The following is an 8129-nucleotide window of genomic DNA, read 5'->3' as shown; positions in this document are numbered from 1 at the left end:
CACCCCCCCTCTCTCTCGCTCACCCCCCCCCCCCCCCGCTCTCTCACTCACCCCCTCTCTCTTGCCCACCGCCCTCCATGGTTCCAGTGTCTTACTCAGTCTCCCTGAGCCTTCACACCGCTCCAGGCAACCCTGTAGCCACACCGCTGCGCCCAAAGGACTGGAACAGGTCCTGCGGTGCCCCCTGATGACGCGAATCCGGCGGAGGTGCGTCTCTCCCACTTCCGGATGCCGGAACGCAAAAACTCCACCCACTCACGCCGTGCGTTCCTGATGAAAGCACCGCTTACAGTACCCGAACGCCAGCCAGTGGATCAGAACGTCTCTCGCCCGCCATCCGGACCGACCAGGTACGAGCGGTTAGCGCTATAGAGGGGGAGATTGCCGCCCATCGGGTCCCGTTCTCGCCGAACGTTTTTAATGGCAGCGGGGACTGATAGCTACCCTCTCCTCCCTCCGAACGGACCGAGTGGTGCTAAGGGCCAGGTCCACCAGGTGCTCCCCCCCAGGACAACCCCTGAGAAGAAGGAGCTCCCCTACTCGTTCCGACGTGCTCCTTCCCATCCGGCAGGAAACACAGAAACTGAGGAGGGCCTGGAGGACCACACCTTTTATTTGATTGGGTTGACGGGTTTCCTGTCCCGGAGGGAGGAGCCCTATATCTCAGAGGCTGTCCTGGAAGACGATATAAGAAAAAAGGAAAAGGACAATATTTAGACATGACGTCGCTCTTACTGTATGTAAATTTGCGTTCGTGGCTTGAAGGGGTTACTTTTTTTTTTTAGAACGGGCTTTTGGCTTTTTAGTAATAACAACCAAAGGCGGCTAAAAGCCGTTCAAGAGGGGTCGTCCAACCTGTCCCACTAGTAGACCTGAGCCACCAGTCGGCACATCTGCCGCCTAGGCTGAGACCTGAACAAAGCCAGATTTGGTTTGGATCGGGTCTCCCATGTAAAATCCCAACAGCACCAATTTATAAAGAAAATAACAGTATTCAGAATCGCTGATTTTTGTGTTCTAAATACTTAAGTGCAAAAGGAGGGTCTTTTAGACCCCTGATCCCTCCATAAAGAGTACCGGTCACATGCCCATTACTGTCACAAGGGATTTTTACATTCCTTGTGACAGCAATAAAAGTGATCAGAATAATTTTTTTTTTTTTTTTTAAAGGGACAATGCAAAATAAGAAAAAAGAAAAAAAGAAGATTTTTTTTTTTAAAGCACCCCCCTCCCGTCTGCGCATGCTTGCGCAGCAAAGAAAACACATACATAAGTCACGCCGCATATATAAATGGTGTTCAAATCACACATGAGGTATTGCCACAATCGTCAGAGTAAGAGCAATAATACTAGCACTAGAGCTCCTCTGTAACTCTAACCTGGTAACCGAGTCCTGGGATTGATGACTTCATGCTTTCCAGTGGTGGCGTGGGCAAGGCATCATCAGCGCCCTTTGCAGAGACTTATGCTCTGTTATTGGGATGGCAGGGAGCAGAGCCTGGATCAGGTTATGCCCCTATCTTCTGCCGTAAGGAAATCACGTTCCCGTACGTGACTTAGTGCACAAGGTTTGGGGGGCGCGCGTGACTCGCTCGCGCTGTGATTGGACACAGTGGGAGCCAATCATCGGGTCCAACGGGACGCAATGTCCAACGGGACCAGCTGGTTGTTCACAGGAATGAAAAAACAGGGAAAAAATCGCGCTACCACCTACAATAAAAAAGAATACAAAAAAAAAAAATGTGCACACATCAAATACTGCTGCAGTTCTGCTATATACCAAAAAATATATACTCGAAAAAATAACCCAAAGGAAAAACCGCGCTGTCCTAAGTGTGAACTTAGGTTATGTGCTACCCCTACAGGGGAATTTGAACAACTACAAAATTATGTTGCAATATCAGGAAGTATATATATATATATCACCAACAAAAATACATAACCAATCTATTATAAATGGTGTGAAATAAGACCATCTATGCCCTTAATTCAATAAGTGCAAAACAATGACATATCTGTATATACAATGTATGTACAATGTATGTAAAATAACACCATCTGTTCCCTTAACTCAATGAGTGCAAAAGAGTGGCATATTCGTATATACAACAACATAAAAAAGGTGAAATGGCACAAAAAATTAACAAAACAGAAAATTAGATGATAAAGTGTCCAATTATTGAATTATTGAAAAGAAGTCCATAAAAACTCTAAAATCACCACGTGTCAAATGTGATATTAAATTCTCAGTCTCCTGTTCGACATCTCAGCATGTATTATAGTGCACCACCACCGGAAGTGAGGATTCGCTCCTTACCAGATGTTCTTAAACAATACGCTCTGAAAAGTCAAACCAGGCCATATACATCCCTCAAACGTCCATCGGCTCCGCCCATAAGCTAAATCGTAATACAATCAGGCTCCAATATTTGGCAATGACCGGTCCACCATAAAAGGGAGGAGAAAAACGCTCCAAATAGTGTAAAAACGTTTTATTGAGAATAATAAAAAGAAATAAGAAATGCACTTACAAAGGTACAGCACAATTAGGCGTATCACAGTAGGCAGTGCCGGCCGGACGCAATTCTCTACATCAATAACCTTTCGCCAGCTGGTCTGTTCGGAGGCAATGAATAGCGTGTCACACGTGGACTTCTTTTCAATAATTCAATAATTGGACACTTTATCATCTAATTTTCTGTTTTGTTAATTTTTTGTGCCATTTCACCTTTTTTATGTTGTTGTATATACGAATATGCCACTCTTTTGCACTCATTGAGTTAAGGGAACAGATGGTGTTATTTTACATACATTGTACATACATTGTATATACAGATATGTCATTGTTTTGCACTTATTGAATTAAGGGCATAGATGGTCTTATTTCACACCCTTTATAATAGATTGGTTATGTATTTTTGTTGGTGATATATATCATAAATTTCACACTATATTATATAGTTTTTTTTTCCCACATTTTTTTAGGTATTATGTATTAATATACTTCCTGATATTGCAACATAATTTTGTAGTTGTTCAAATTCCCCTGTAGGGGTAGCACATAACCTAAGTTCACACTTAGGACAGCGCGGTTTTTCCTTTGGGTTATTTGTTCACAGGAATGGCAGAACGGCAGTCTACCTATGTAAACAAGGCAGATTGCCAATCTGTGAGGGAAAGATAGCATTCTTGTGTTTCTGATCTCTTTCTTTCTCCAGTCACAGCAACCCCCCCAGTTGGAAAGCACCCCTTAGGGAACAAGTTTAACCATTTTATCACCCCTGATGTTAACCCCTTCTCCTCCACTCTCACTAGCGCAGTGACAGTGCATATTTTTAGCACTGATCACTGGACTGGTGTCACTGGTCTCCAAAAAATGTTAAAAGTGTCTGATCTGTCTGCCACAATGTCACAGTCCCGCTAAAAATCACAGATCACCACCATTACTAGTTAAAAGAAATCTAGAAAAATTCCATAAAAATATCCCTTAGTTTGTAGAAGCTATAACTTTTGCTCAAACCAATCAATATACGTTTATTGGGATTTTTTTTTACCAAAAATATGTAGAAGACATACCCTCCCCTAAAACCCAGTGACTCCTGTGTCCCGGTGGGAGGAAGGCTGGGGAAGTTCCTTCCACAATGGGATACTTCAACCGAAAGTCCGTTCATACAAGATGTACCGTATATACTCGAGTATAAGCCGAGATTTTCAGCCTCTTTTTTGAGGCTGAAAGTGCCCCCCTTGGCTTATACTCGAGTCATCGCTGTCTGCCCGCTCGATCAGCGTGTCGAGCAGACAGACAGCGGCCATTCTACAATTCAAAAGCCGCGCCTCCGGCTCCGCCTTCGCCTGTGATAGGCGGAACACTGAATTTCCCAGCAGCCTGTGTTCCGCCTATCACGGACATCGTATCATCCTCGTACTACGGACGAGGATGATACGATGTCAGTGATAGGCGGAACACAGGCTGCTGGGAAATTCAGTGTTCCGCCTATCACAGGCGAAGGAGGAGGCGCGGCTTTTGAATTTTACAATGGCCGCCGAAGAGGGCACGGGACGGAGGCAAGGCAAGGCAAGGCAAGGCAAGGCAAGGCACGGCACGGCACGGGACGGGACGGAGGCAAGGCAAGGCACGACACGACGGCAAGGCACGGCACGGCACGGGACGGAACGGAGGCAAGGAGGCAAGGCACGGGACGGAGGCTCGGGACAAAGGTAGGCTGGACACACACACACACACACACACACACACACGCGGATGGATACACACACACACAGGGATGGATGGATGGAGACACACACAGGGATGGGTGGATGGATGGAGACACACACAGGGATGGATGGATGGAGACACACACACACAGGGATGGATGGATGGATGGATGGAGACACACACACACAGGGATGGATGGATGGATGGACACACACACACACAGGGATGGATGGACGGACACACAGGGATGGACGGACACACAGGGATGGACGGACACACAGGGATGGACGGACACACACACAGGGATGGACAGGCATGTCTCACCCTCGGCTTATACACGAGTCAATAAGTTTGCCAGTTTTTTTGGGGGTAAATTGGGGGCCTCGGCTTATATTCGGGTCGGCCTATACTCGAGTATATACAGTAATAAGGAACGGTTACAGGTTGGAGTTTGGTTCAGTTCCCCTCCCGAATTTTCAGGTAACCAGGTTACCAAGGGACCAAGAGAAGGCAAAGGCTCTGGGTCTTCTTCTGGGGGATCTGGTGGACCAAGAAGTACTGGTGCAGGTGCCTCCGGAGGAGCGAGGCTTGGGGGTTTACGCCCACGTATTTGTGGTAAAGAAACCTTCGGGGAAATTCAGGCTGATACTGAATCTCTGCCCCCTGAACAGGTTCATTAAATACAAGCGGTTCCGTATGGAGTCAATCTTCTCGGTAACCAAGTTCCTGTTTCAGGGTTGTCACATGGCCACCGTGGATCTCAGGGATGCATATTTGCATATCCCGATTCATCCGGAGTCCCAGAGGTCTCTCAGGTTGGCTGTGAGGATGAACACGGGAGTGGTACACCTCCAGTTTTGAGCTCTCCCTTTCCGGCTTTCGGCCTCACCAAGGATCTTTACAAAGGTTCTGGCAGAGGCGCTGGCCCCGTTAAGGTTCAAGGCTATAACGGTGATTCCATATCTGGACGATCTACTGTTTATAGCTCAGTCGGCCCGACAGCTGCAGAAGGACACGCAGGAGGCCTTGGGTTTCCTGCACTCACTGGGGTGGCTGATAAACCAGGAAAAATCCCAGTTGACCCCTTCACAGGAAGTCCTGTATTTAGGATACAGGATCTCTTCGGTGGAGATGAGGGTGTTTCTTCCTGCGGAGAAGATCAACAAGCTAGAGCAGGCGGTAGCCCAGCTTCAATCGGGTCGGGAAGCCCAGATCAGGGAGGTTATGAGAGTCCTGGGATTGATGACATCATGCTTTCCAGCAGTGGCGTGGGCAAGGCATCATCAGCGCCCTTTGCAGAGACTTATGCTCCGCTATTGGGATGGCAGGGAGCAGAGCCTATCTTCTGCCGTAAGGAGGTCTCTGTGGTGGTGGCGGGCCCAGGTCAACCTGGACAAGGGTCTTCCCTGGTCCCCACAAGCTACGCTGGTGGTCACGAATGATGCCAGTGCGCTGAGTTGGGGTGCCCACCTAGAGGGAATCTTAGCCCAAGGAACCTGGTCGAATGTAGAGGCAGGTCATTCCTCAAACCAGAAGGAGCTTCTGGCAGTTTGGAATGCTATAGAAACCTTCCAGTCCCAGTTACAGGGCAGGGGTCTGCAGGTTCGGTCAGACAATGTAGCAGCAGTAGCTTATCTGAACAAACAAGGGGGAACCAGAAGCCCCGCGCTGCAGGCTATTGCAGACAGAATCTTCTGCTGGGCCGAGAAGAACTTGTCCTCGATATCAGCCATTCACCTGAAGGGAACTCAGAATTTGCTGGCCGACTTTCTCAGTCGGCAGAAGATAGGCCAGGACGAGTGGTCCCTCAACAAGGAAGTGTTCGAGGAGATTGTGTCATGCTGGGGAAGGCCAGAAATAGACCTATTTGCAACAGAAAGCAACAGGAAGGTGACACCATTTTTTTTCGGTTCACCCACAGGATCGGGCCAGGGGGATAGACGCCCTTGCCAATCCTTGGCAGTTCGGCCTGTGTTATGCCTTCCCTCCTGTAAGGATGGTGGCGGGGGTTCTGCAGAAGTTCCGGTTGGAAGCTACGGACCTCATTTTAGTGGCTCCTTTTTGGCCAAGGAGACCCTGGTTTGCCAGCATAAAGAAGTTGGCTGTTCATCCTCTGATATTACTGCCAGTCAGGGAGGATTTGCTTTCCCAGGGGCCTATCCTGCATCCTCAGATAGAGAGACTCAAGCTTGCGGCCTGGTATCTGAGGAACAGATCTTAAGATCACAGGGTTTTTCAGAGAGAGTGGTTAAGACCTTGTTAGAATGCTGTAAACCAGTAACTAGAGCGATTTACGCCAAGAAAGGGAAGATTGGCCAAGCATGCACTGTGACCCCGCATGCTTGGCCAATCGCAGCGCCAGCAGCGAGGAGAGCCATGATTGGCCACAGGCAGGACTGTGTAGTGCACACCCCACACTATATAAGGCCGCCATTGAGGCGGCCTCGTGTAGTGTGTTAGCATCTGAAGCAGTGGGTGTTCTGTGTACCTTCAACACAGTACACACCGATCGTTTTTGGCTGATTTCCTATCTTGCTGTTGTGTAGTGGTTATTGTCTGTGCCCTGACCGCAGTATACACCGCTATATTCACTATTCACTTCACTATATTTATATATCTTTAATAATAGAGCTTGCAGTCAGTAGTGTTAGGAGTGCGTGCTGTCTGCGTGCTCTGTACCCATTGCATACCGCTATAATCCACCTACATAGCTGTTCTCTATTTGAGCCCAATTGCCATCTGCAGGAGTTATTGGAAGTTGTGTGTGCCTCCAGCACAGCACAGTATACATCTGTATATACCCCTTTATCTCTGCTGTTTTCTGGTTATTGTCTGCGTGCCCTGACCGCAGTATACACCGCGATATTCACCTAACCTATATAGCTAGTGATCTATCGTTAATAATAGAGCTTGCAGTCAGTAGTGTTAGGAGATAGTGCGTGCTGTCTGCGTGCTCTGTACCCAGTACATACCGCTATAATCCACCTACATAGCTGTTCTCTATTTGAGCCCAATTGCCATCTGCAGGAGTTATTGGAAGTTGTGTGTGCCTCCAGCACAATATAAACTACCCAACTGCTGTTTTACCCAACTCCCTTCAGGCCATTACCATGTCTGGAAGGCCAGCAAGGAGAGGCAGACAGGCGCGAGCCGATAAAAGAGGGCAAGCAGGCTCTGTGTCTAGAGACAACAGTGCTGGTCGTGGACGCGGTGCATTGTCATCAGCACGTGGCCATGGGACATGCTTGTCCTTCAATTCGGCAGCTGGACATGTTGAACCGCAACATGCCAACGACTTGGTAGAGTGGATGACCAAGCCCTCTTCATCCTCCTCATTCTCTCTCACCCAGTCTCAGGGTAGTCGCAAAGCAGCTGCCAACGCATCGTCTTCCCTCCTCTCAATGTCATCATCAGTGACTCCTTCCCTAGACCCACCATGTCCTCCTGAGGAGTCTCCTGAACTCTTTGAGCACAGTGTTGGGTACATGCTCCAGGAGGATGCCCAGTGTTTGGTGGGCTCTGATGATGACACTCAGCTAGAGGAAGGCAGTAGCGTGAGCGCAGAGAGAGGGGATGCTCAGGAAGGACAGCAATCTGGCAGTCATGTTCCACAAGCTGCAGCATACTGCCAGGTTTGCTACAGCGATGAAGAGGGAGGGGATGATGAGGGCACTAACTCCACGTGGGTGCCTGGAAGGAGGGAGGAGGCACATGTCCAACGAGGCAGGATGCCCTCCGGGGGCCAGCTTAGGGGCAGCACACCGACTGAATCACACCGCAGAGCTCCGCCTGTGCAGAGCGCTGCCTCTGCGCGTTATTCTAAAAGTTCTTTGGTGTGGGCCTTTTTTGAGACGAGTGCATCAGATCGCACCGCTGCTATTTGCAACATATGTCTCAAGCGTATCTCACGTGG

The sequence above is a fragment of the Lithobates pipiens genome, unplaced genomic scaffold, assembly GCF_037356315.1.
Source record: "Lithobates pipiens isolate NorthernLeopardFrog02 unplaced genomic scaffold, aLitPip1_a1.2 Scaffold_52, whole genome shotgun sequence".
In the NCBI taxonomy this organism is placed as follows: Eukaryota; Metazoa; Chordata; class Amphibia; order Anura; family Ranidae; genus Lithobates; species Lithobates pipiens.
This window is presented reverse-complemented; position numbering follows the sequence as displayed.